This window comes from Trachypithecus francoisi, unplaced genomic scaffold, assembly GCF_009764315.1.
Source record: "Trachypithecus francoisi isolate TF-2019V2 unplaced genomic scaffold, Tfra_2.0 Contig01714, whole genome shotgun sequence".
NCBI classification, from domain to species: Eukaryota; Metazoa; Chordata; class Mammalia; order Primates; family Cercopithecidae; genus Trachypithecus; species Trachypithecus francoisi.
In genome coordinates this window covers 987,061-997,938 of record NW_022681451.1, presented here as the reverse complement: position 1 = coordinate 997,938, position 10,878 = coordinate 987,061, and the positions used below count along the sequence as shown (strand labels likewise).

General features: G+C 48.4%; 1 protein-coding gene across 6 annotated transcripts in view; it reads left to right on the top strand.

Annotated features, from left to right (window-relative positions):
- The window catches only part of DHRSX (dehydrogenase/reductase X-linked), a 272,447-nt gene that overhangs the window by 14,907 nt on the left and 246,662 nt on the right, over positions 1-10,878 (top strand). The window lies entirely within an intron of this gene.

Genomic DNA, 10,878 nt, shown 5'->3' with positions numbered 1-10,878 from the left:
TGGATCCGGATGGCATCAGCGCCTTCCCTCTCCCCCCAGCCTCCTTCTCTCCCCTCTCTGCCTGTCTTCATCATCTCCTGTCACATCCTCTCTTCCTTCCCTCCTCCTTCCCTCCAGCCCTCCTTTTTCTTCAGCCAACCAATCCTTCCTTCCTTCCTCCTTCCTTCCTTCCTTCCTCCTCCCTCCCTCCCTCCCTTCCTTCCTCCTTCTCTCCCTTCCTTCCTTCCCTTCTCTTCCCTTCCTTTCCCTTCCCTTCCTTCCTTCTTTCTCTTCTCTCCCTCCCTTCCCTTCCTCCCTTCCTTCCTTCCTCCCTTCTCTCCCTTTTTGTCTCCCTTCCCTTCCCTCCCCTTCCCTTCCCTTCTCTCCCTCCCTTCCTTCTCTCCCTTTCCTTCCTTCCTCCCTCCCTTCTCTCCCTCCCTCCTTCCTTCTCTCCCTTTCCTTCCTTCCTCCTTTCTCTCCCTCCCTCCCTTCCTTCTCTCCCTCCCTTTCCTTCCTCCTTTCTCTCCCTCCCTCCCTTCCTTCTCTCCCTCCCTTTCCTTCCTCCTTTCTCTCCCTCCCTCCCTTCCTTCTCTCCCTCCCTTTCCTTCCTCCTTTCTCTCCCTCCCTCCCTTCCTTCTCTCCCTTCCTTCCCTCCATCCCTCCCTACCTCCTTCCTTCCTTCTCTCTGTCCCTCCTCTTCTCCCTCTCTTCTTCCTTCCCTCCCTCCTTCTGTCCCTCCCTCCCTTTTCTCCCTCCCTCCCTTCCTCTTTCCTTTTCCTTCCATCCCCTTTTTCTCGCTTCCCTTTCTGCTTTCCTTCCTCCCTCCCTCTTTTCCTCCCTCCTAAGAAAACAGTGGTCCCCGAGAAACACAGGAAGGCCAGGATGTGCCCCTCTGCCCGGAATGTGCCCCTCTGCCCAGACTTGCCTTTCTGTGCGCTACTGGTTGACTGGCTGCCCTTAGGCATCAGTAAAATGTCGAATTTCTTTTTCTTGCACGTTTTGGGTTGAAAGGGGTTCCTTTTCAGTCCTGTAACTAAGCGTTTGCATCGTGATGTTCATTTCAGTGGGACGTGTCTACACGTTTTCCCCATGAGAAGTAATTCTAGTCCTTGAGGATTTCTTGTAGACACATTTCCTTCACCCCGGCACAGTCGCCGTCCGGGCCTGTGTGACGCTCCTTCCTCACGGTGGCGGGATGGTTTGGTTTGGTTTGGTTTTCACGCTTGTACAGGCCTCACTCTGAGCTGCTGGGTTTTTCCCCCCTTTGCAGAATTGCCTGCTTCGCACTGTTTTCCTAGCAGGCGTCTGAAGGGTGAGGAAAACAGCTTGGGGAAAGTGAGGAAAAGGTTTGGGATATTTTAGTAAAGGGGCAGCCGGTGGGAAGGAGCGGGCTGGGCTGTTTTGGGGGCGCCGAAATCTCGGTGGTGACGTTGATTTGCTCATGAGTGCAGAGGCGGTCCGGAGCCCGGATTCCTGGCACAGTCAGATGTGCCAGGCGGATCCCTCCTGCGCCTTGTCTCCAATGTGCTTGGGCACAGGTCTACTGTTTGCCCCACTGTGATCTCAGGGACGCCGCCCTGTCCTCTCCGTCAAATCCTGGGGCTCGCCCGAGAGTTTTATAAAATGAACTCGCCATGCCCCTGCCTGGTGAACAGAGAGTGCGAACCCTCACAGGACCGTCCGCAGCAAAACGGCAGTGTGTTGCTCATTTCTTCAGACGATGAAAACAACAGAGTTTGGCTCATTTCTTCCACGTTTTCTCAAACGGCATGGGTTCCTTTCTGAGCAACTTCTGGGAAGCTTTCAGTTTCAGGGCTTTGCAGCCAGGCTCCGTCCTAGCTGCGGCTGCCTGTCATTTTGTGTTGCAGTCAGATGCAGGAGGTCCTTAGCATCAATACCCTGATGGTGTCAACTTTAAGGGGTTAGAGAGGAAATATTTTTGACTCTGTGGACCATACATTCTCTGTCTCTCAACAACTTAGTTCTTCCGTTGTGTCTAAAAGCATCCATTGCTGGGTGCGGTGGGTCACATCTCTAATCCCAGCACTTTGGGAGGCCGAGGCGGGTGGATCACCTGAGGTCAGGAGTTCAAGACCAGCCTGGCCAACATGGTGAAACCTCCTCTCTACTAAAAATACAAACATTAGCTGGGCATGGTGGTGGGCACCTGTAATCCCAGGTACTGAGGCTGAGGTAGGAGAATTGCTTGAACCTGGAAGGCGGAGGTTGTAGTGAGCCGAGATCATGCCACTGCACTCCAGCCTGGGCGGCAAAAGCGAGACTCTGTGTATTCCAGTCCCACTTCATGGGCACTAAATTTTATATAAATGTTGTGTCAAGAAATATTATTGCTCTGTTGACTTTTTTTTCCCCCAACCATTAAGAAATTCAGAAAAACAATTTATGAACGTAAACAGTGGACCTTCTAAAAATAAGGGCTGGAGTTTGTTGAAACTGCTCTACTTTTTTTTTTTTTGCCACTTTTTTCCTTTTTTCTCTAGGCACTAATTGGAATCCACTTATTCGTCCTGGTTTGAGAAACAGTTCAGATGGAACCTGTGGGCTCTGTGTTTCCTTAGGTAACATGTGTGAGGTTTTTGTCACTGTAATTCAGTCATCCCGTTAATATTATCACAAAAGAGCCACGGGGGCATTTGTGTTTTCTCAGAATTGCTCATTAAAACAGCTGCACGGCCAGGTGTGGTGGCTCTCATGCCTGTGATCCCAGCATTTTGGGAGGCCAAGGCAGGCGGATCGCTTGAGCCCAGGAGTTTGAGACCAGCCTGGGCAACATGGCCAAACCCCATCTCTACTAAAAATACAAAAAATTAGCCAGGCATGGAGGCGCGTGTCTGTAGTCCCAGCTGGTCAGGAGGCAAAGCTAGGAGGATCCCTTGAGCCTGGGAGTTGGGGGCTGCAGTGAGCTGTGAGCGTACCACTGCACTCCAGCCTGGGCAACCAAGCAACAGATGCTGTCTCTAAAATAATAATAATAATAGTAATAATGAGCCAAACATGGTGGAACACATGTGTGGTCACAGCTACTTGGGAGGCTGAGTTGGGAGGATTGCTGGAGCCCGGAAAGTCAAGGCTGCAGTGAGCTGAGATTGCACCACTGTAGTTCAGCCTGGGCAACACAGTGAGACCCTGTCTCTAAATAAATAAATTCACGATTAAGCAGAAGTTGTGCTTGCTCTGCCAGGATTTCAGCTGGGTTCTTTGTGCCCTAATTTTTGTGAGCTCATAGGTTGTGCGTTATCTTAGGTTTGCATTAAAGACAGAGGGTCACCCTTTTCCCCTTGTTTTGGTAGCGTTGCTGAGGTGGCTTTTGGCTGACAGGTGGACCCGTGGGTGCAGATGTTTTCATGCAGACGGAGTGATTGCCTTTTTCACACTCAGGCTCCAACTGGCTTCTATCTTATATGTTCTTACCCTAATGTGTTTGAGGTCACTGGACTCCTACTTTATTTGTGTTTAACTGGAAAGACAGGCACTCTGAGAATGTATCAAATAGCCAGTTACTGCAGAATTTCTAGAATTTAAATCGCTTCCAAAACTGGATCCGCCTCCTGGGTTTACGCCATTCTCCTGTCTCAGCCTCTTGAGTAGCGGGGGTTACAGGCGCCCGCCACCACACCCGTCTAGTTTTTGTATTTTTACTAGAGACAGGGTTTCAGCATATTGGCCTCATTGGTCTCGAACTCGACCTCAGGTGATCCACCCGCGTCAGCCTCCCAAAGTGCTAGGATGACAGGCGTGAGCCACCGCGCCCGGCCCAGTGTGGATACACGTTGGGCACATAACTGGAATCCTTTCCTTGGAAACTTGGAGCCCCTTGGGTCATGGTCATATAAACTGTGTTGAATTAAGAGGAGACACTGTTAAATATGTCACAGCTGTCCTCGAAACTGGGACTTGTGTTGCTTTCTGCCTGGAAATGCGAGTCATTTTAATAGAAAACTTATTTTTTCATTAACAAAAAATAATTGTGTACATATATATGAGGTACAACGTGATGTTTTAATCCAGGTACACATTGTGATTAAGACAAGCTAGTTACCATATTAACAATCAAGCTAACATATTAACAGTCAAGCTAATTAACATATTAACAATGAAGCTAAGTAACATATTCATATGACCCTAACTCTGACCCATATCACTTCACCTACCTTTTTTTGTGGTGAGAATATGTAAACTCTAGTTTTAGTCATTTTGAAAGATACGGTGTATTATTATTAACTATAATCAGTGTGTGCTGTGGTAGAACTTTGAATTTATTTCTTTTATCTAACTGAAAAAATTTAATTTTAAGGTAATTTATATGTTTTTGAGACAGTCTTGCCCTATCACTCAGGCTGGAGTACAGCGTCATGTTCATGGCTCTTGTCAGCCTCCAACTGGTGGCTCAGGTGAGCCTCCCACCTTAGCCTCCCAGGTAGCTGGGACTACAGGTGCGCCCCACCACACCCAGTTGATTTTTAAATATTTTGTAGAGATGGGGTCTCGCTATGTTGTCCAGGTGGGTCTTGAATTCTTGGGCTGAAGCAATCCTCCTACCTCAGCCTCCCAAGTAGCTGGGACTGCAGGTACATGCCAGTATACACAGCTAATTTTTTTTTTTTTCCTTTTGAGGTGAGGTTTCATTATGTTGCCCAGGCTTGTCTCAAACTCCTGGCCTCCAGTGATCCTCCTTCCTCAGCCTTCCATAGCATTGTGATTCCAGACATGAGCCACCGCTCCTGGCCTCCAACTGAAATTTTATGTTCTTTGACAAACATTTCAGCATTCTTCCCTGGCAGCCACCATTGTACTCTCTGCATTCATGCGTTCAGCTTTTTTAGAGTCTACATGTGAGATGATACGGTATTTGTCTCTCTGTGCCTGGTTCATTTCACTTCACATTGTATCTTCCAGTCCCATCCATGTTGCATAAATGGCAGGATTTCCTTTTTCATAGCTGCATACTATTCCATGGTGTGTCTATGCCACATTTGCCTGATGCACTCATCTGTTGATTGACACATGGGTTGATTCCACATCTTGGAGACTTTCAGTAGTGCTGCAGTGCACAAGGGGTGCAGGTATCCCGTCGATGGGCTAATTTCCTTTCCTTTGGGTACACACCCAGTGGTGGGATGTCTGGATCCTGCACACCATTCTTTTGTCTGATGTTTCGCAGGCCTATGGCTGGACCTTTGGAACATCTTCATTATGTACAAGGTGGCGGTCCCTTAGCCACATTCTTAGTGAATGTCTTCCATGTGTACACAGTGGCAGTCCCTTGGCCGCATGCTTAGGCAATGTCATCAGTGCGGTTCCTTGGCCACATGCTTAGGGAACGTCTTCAGTGTATACACGGTGGCGGTCCCTTGGCCACATTCTTAGGTAATGTCTTCAGTGTGTACGTGGTGGCAGTCCCTTAGCCACATGCTTAGGGAACGTCTTCAGTGTGTACATATCTTCGGTCTGTTAGCCACAAGCCTAGGGAACATCTTCAGTGTGTATAGGGTGGCGGTCCCTTGGCCACATGCCTAGGGAATGTCTTCAGTGCAGTCCCTTGCTGCATTTTTAGGGAACATCTTCAGTGTGTACATGGTGACGGTCCCTTGGTGCATTGTTAGGGAACGTCTTCAGTGTGTACACGGCGGTGGTCCCTTAGCCACATGCTTCGGGAGCGTCTTCAGTGTGTATATGGCAGTGGTCCCTTAGCCACATACTTAGGGAACGTCTTCAGTGCGTATATGGCGGTGGCCCTTTGGGCCACATGCCTAGGCAGTTCCTCAGTGTGTACCTGGTGGTGGTCCCTTGGTCGCTTGCTTAGGGAACGTCTTCAGTGCCGTCCCTTGACTGCATTCTTAGGGAACTTCTATAGTGTGTATATGGCATTGGTTCCTTAGCCACATACCTTGGGAACGTCTTCAGTGTGCACACGGCAGCGGTCCCTTGGACGCGTTCTTAGGGAACATCTTTAGTGTGTACATGGCGGAGGTCTCTTACACACATTCTTAGAGAATGTCTTAAGTGTGTACATGGTGGCAGTCCTTTGGCCGCATGCTTAGGGAACATCTTCAGTGCGGTCCCTTGGCCCCATGTCTAGAGAACTTTAGTGCCATCCCTTGGCAGCGTTCTTAGGGGGCGTCTTAAGTGTGTGCCTGGTGGCGGTCCCTTGCCTGCATTCTTAGGGAAGGTCTTCAGTGTGTACATGGTGGCGGTCCCTTAGCCATACCCTTAGGGAACGTCTTTAGTGTGTAGATGGCTGCGGTCCCTTAGCCACATGCTTAGGGAACGTCTTCAGTGTGTATACAGTAGCAGTCCCTTGGCCACATGCCTAGGGTACGTCTTAAGTGATGTCTTTTAGCTGCATTCTTTGGGAATGTCTTCGGTGTGTACGTGGCAGTGGTCCCTTAGTCACGTACTTAGGGAACGTCTTCAGTGTTTGCACGTCAGCGGCCCTTGGCTGCCTTGTTGTTAGGGAACGTGTTCAGTGTATACATGGCAGTGGTCTCTTGGGCCACATGCTTTGGGAATGTCTTTAGTGTGTACACGCTGGCGGTCCCTTAGGGAGATGCCTAGGGAACGTCTGCCAACTCTTGGCTGCATTCTTAGGGAACGTCTTCTGTGGGTAAATAGAGGCGGTCCCTTAGCCACATACTTAGGGAACGTCTTCAGTGTGTACACGGCAGCGTTCCCTTCGCCGCATTCTTAGGGAACGTCTTCAGTGTGTACACGGCAGCGTTCCCTTGGCTGCATTCTTAGGGAACGTCTTCAGTGTGTACACAGCGATGGTCCCTTGGACACATGCTTTGGGAACGTCTTCAGTGCATACAAAGTGGCGGTCCCTTTGCCCCATTCTTAGAAAACGTCTTCACTTCTTACTCGGTGGTGATCCCTTGGCCACATTCTTCTGAGTGTCTGTGTCTGTGTCCTTTCCACCCTGTAAGCTGCTTTTGTTTCTTCATTGGGTGTATGTGACTCTCATGTGGAATCCTTTTCCTTTGTCACCGCCCATCCCAGGCACAGTGAGAGACGCAACCAGCCTGCTCCTCTCTGCACGTGGCCATCTCAGACATTCTTCGTGACCACATTCATTCCTTCTCCTGCCTGGTCCACATCCTTCTTCCTCTACACCCTTGCTACCAAGAAATGCTCTGAATCACAGCACAGGCTTCATTTGCTTTCTGGAATTGCAGTTCCCCAGCCCCACCCAGAGCAGAGATTCAGTACCTGAATCTTCCGATTTCTGGAGATGCCCCCATCCCATCAGAGATGTCTCGTGTGCTTCTTTATATTCGTTTAGACTTGGGAGGATGACAGGAGAGAAAGCTTAGAAGGTGGTCTGTGCATTTTCAGGGCCCAGGGTGGAAGGGGCTTCCATCCCTGGCTGCCTTTGTGCCCGTTTCATTCTTTTTTTTTTTTATTTTTTATCATTTATTTTTATTTTTATTTTTTTGAGACGGAGTCTGGCTCTGTCGCCTAGGCTGGAGTGCAGTGGCCGGATCTCAGCTCACTGCAAGTTCCGTCTCCCGAGTTTACGCCATTTTCCTGCCTCAGCCTCTCCAGTAGCTGGGACTACAGGCGCCCGCCACCTCTCCTGGCTAATTTTTTGTATTTTTAGTAGAGACGGGGTTTCACCGTGTTAGCCAGGATGATCTTGATCTCCTAACCTCGTGATCCGCCCGTCTTGGCCTCCCAAAGTGCTGGGATTACAGGCGTGAGCCACCGCACCCGGCCTGTTTGTTTGTTTGTTTGTTTTTTTTTTTGAGTCGGAGTCTTGCTGAGTCGCCCAGGCTGGAGTGCTGTGGTATGATCTCAGCTCATCAGCTCACTGCAACCCCAGGCTTCCCGGGTTCAAGTGATTCTCCTGCCACAGCCTCCCGAGTAGAGAGCTGCTAAAATAAAATACTTTCAGTTTGGTAATTTATAAACTACAGACATTTATCACTGACAGTTCTGAAGGCTGGAGGTTCAAGATCATGGCAGAATCAGTGTCTGGTGGGGACCCACCTCCTGGTTCATAGATGATGCATTTTCTCTGCGTGCTCACATGGTGGAAGGGCGAGGGAACTCTCTGGGGCCCCTTTCATAAGGACATTGATCCCATTCATGAGGCTGGATCTCCATGACCTCATCACCTCCCAAGTCTCCCACCTCCTGACACCGTCATCTTAGGCGTGAGGATTTCAATGCAGGAATTTTGGGGAGGAACACAAACTTTCAGACTGTAGTGAATACCGTTCTTTTAAAAAATACAGTGTTAAGTTTTTTTTTTTTTTTTTTTTAGACAAATTTTCCAAGAAGGAGGAGGCAAAGAAACCCTCCTAGTTTTGAAGGTGAATGTTAGTGCTGTAAAATACATGTGGGACTTGGGCTTCTATAAAATTCCTGGTCATGGCAAAATGTAGGTGGTTCACAGTACCTGGGAAAGCCCACCTTTCCTTTTCCTAACATGTAACTTTTGTGAGAATTGCCTAAAAGTTGTTTATAGTTAGCCCTTCAGTCCTGTGTCCAACCCAGCATATCCAATACTGGCTAATATTCCTTTTTTTTGAGATGGTGTTTTGCTCTTGTTACCCTGGCTGGTGGACAGTGGCATGATCCTGGCTCACTGCAACCTCCACCTCCTGCGTTCAAGCGATTCTCCCGTCTCAGCCTCCCGAGTAGCTGGGATTACCAAATTCTATATAAATGTTGTGTCAAGAAATATTATTGCTCTTTTGACTTTTTTTTCCTAACCAAAGAGAAATTTAGAAACAACATTTATGAACGTAAAGACTGTTCTTGACAAGAAGGCCATCTGAAAAGAAGGGCTGGAGTTTGTTGAAACTGCTCTACTTTTTTTTGTTTGTTTGTTTGCTACTTTTTTCCTTTTTCCTTGAGGCACTAATTGGAATCCACTTATTCATCTTGGGTGGAGAAACAGTTCAGATGGAACCTGTGGGCTCTGTGTTTCCTTAGGTAACACGGGTGAGGTTTTTGTCAGTGTAATTCAATCATCTGTGTTAATATTACCACAAAAGATCAGGGCGGCATTTGCTGCTTCTCAGAATTGCTTATTGAAACAGCTGTATGGCCAGATGTGGTGGCTCACGCCTGTAATCCTAACACTTTTGGAGGGTGAGGCAGGCGGATTGCTTGGGCCCAGGAGTTTGAGACCACCCTGGGCAACGTGGCCAAACCCTGTCTCTACTAAAAATACAAAAAATTAGCTCGTGCCTGTAGTCCCAGCTACTCAGGAGGCGGAGGCGGGAGGATCACTTGAGCGTGGGAGTTGGAGGCTGCAGTGAGCTGTGATCGCAGCCTGGGCAACCGAGCGAGAGATGCTGTGTCTAAAAAAATAAAAAGAAAAATTAGCTAAACATAGTGGCATTTGTGTGTGGTCACTGCTACTTGGGAGGCTGCAGAGGGAGGATTGCTTGAGCCCACAAAGTCGAGGCTGCAGTGAGTTGAGAATGCAGAGTGAGAGAGACCCTCTGTCTAAATAAATAAATAAATTCATAATTAAGCAGAAGTTGTGCTTGTTCTGCCAGGATTTCAGTTGGGTTCTTTGTGCCCTAATTTATCTGAGCTCGTAGGTTGTGCATTATCTTCGTAAGGCTTGCATTAAAGAAAGAGGGTAGCCTTTCTTTTCCCTGTTTTGGTAGCATTGCTGAGGTGGCTTTTGGCTGAAGGTGGACTTGTGGGTGCAGATGTTTTGATGCAGAAGGAGCAATTGCCTTTTTCACACTCAGGTTCCAACTGGCTTTATCTTGTGCATTCTTACCCTGGGGTATTTGAGGTCCCTGGACTCCTATTTTATTTGTGTTTAATTGAAAAGGCAGGAACTCTGAGAATGTGTCAAATAGCCAATTCCTGCAGGATTTCTAGCATTCAAATCGCTTCCAAAACTGGATCCACAAGCTAAGAATTATGTTTAGGGTTGTAAAGGTGTTGATTTGCTTCTTACATTTCTAAATTCTTGGGGAGAAAAACTCCAAAGAATAATGAAGTTTCATGATACAAAAATGGTATGAGGCCAGACACAGTGGCTCACTCTGGTCATCTCAGCACTTCGGGCGGTCCAGGCGGGAGGATCACTCGGGGCCAAGAGTTTGAGATCAGCCTGGGCAACAGCGGGATCCTGTGCCTACAAAAATAAAAAAAAAAAATGTAGGCTGGGTGCGGTGGCTCATGCTTGTTACCCCAGCAGTTTGGGAGGCTGAGTCAGTAGGATCACTTGAGCTCAGGGCTTTGAGAGCAGCCAGGTCAACATAGTGAGACCTTGTCTCTGGTGATAATAAAACAATTAGCTGGATATAAGGTGTGCCTTTGTAGTCTCAGTTACACAGGAGGCTGAGGTGGGAGGATCACTTGAGTAGGGGAGTTGGAGGCTGCTGCAGTGAAACATGATTGCACTACTGCACTCCAGCCTGTGCAACAAAGAGATGCTGTTTCTGAAAAAAAAGCCAGACATGGTGGCACACGTGCATGTTCACAGCTACTTGGGAGGCTGAGGCTAAAGGATCACTTGAGCCCAAGGAGGTTGAGGCTGCAGTGAGCTAGGATCATGCCACTGCACTCCAGGTTGGTCAGTCGCCTGGGCGAGACCCTGTCTCAACCAAAATAAATTTGAAAAGATAGGAAATTTCAATATGAAAACTAGTGTCTCCGAGAACATTCCACTTCTTCCAGCTGGACTCTTTTTGGAGTTCTGTGGGGAGCCGGCTCAGTGCAGTTTGCATGCACTCGGGAGGATGAGCCCAGCCATAGTGTCTGTTAGGGGACATTATGATCTCACCAACCCTCCTGAGCAGGCCTGGCCCTCCGAGAAATAACTGGGAACACTCGCCGCTTTGTGAGACGACCTCGGGTGCTCTTTGGAAGGTCATCTCTTCTGGTCCAGGGTGCAGTGTGGATACA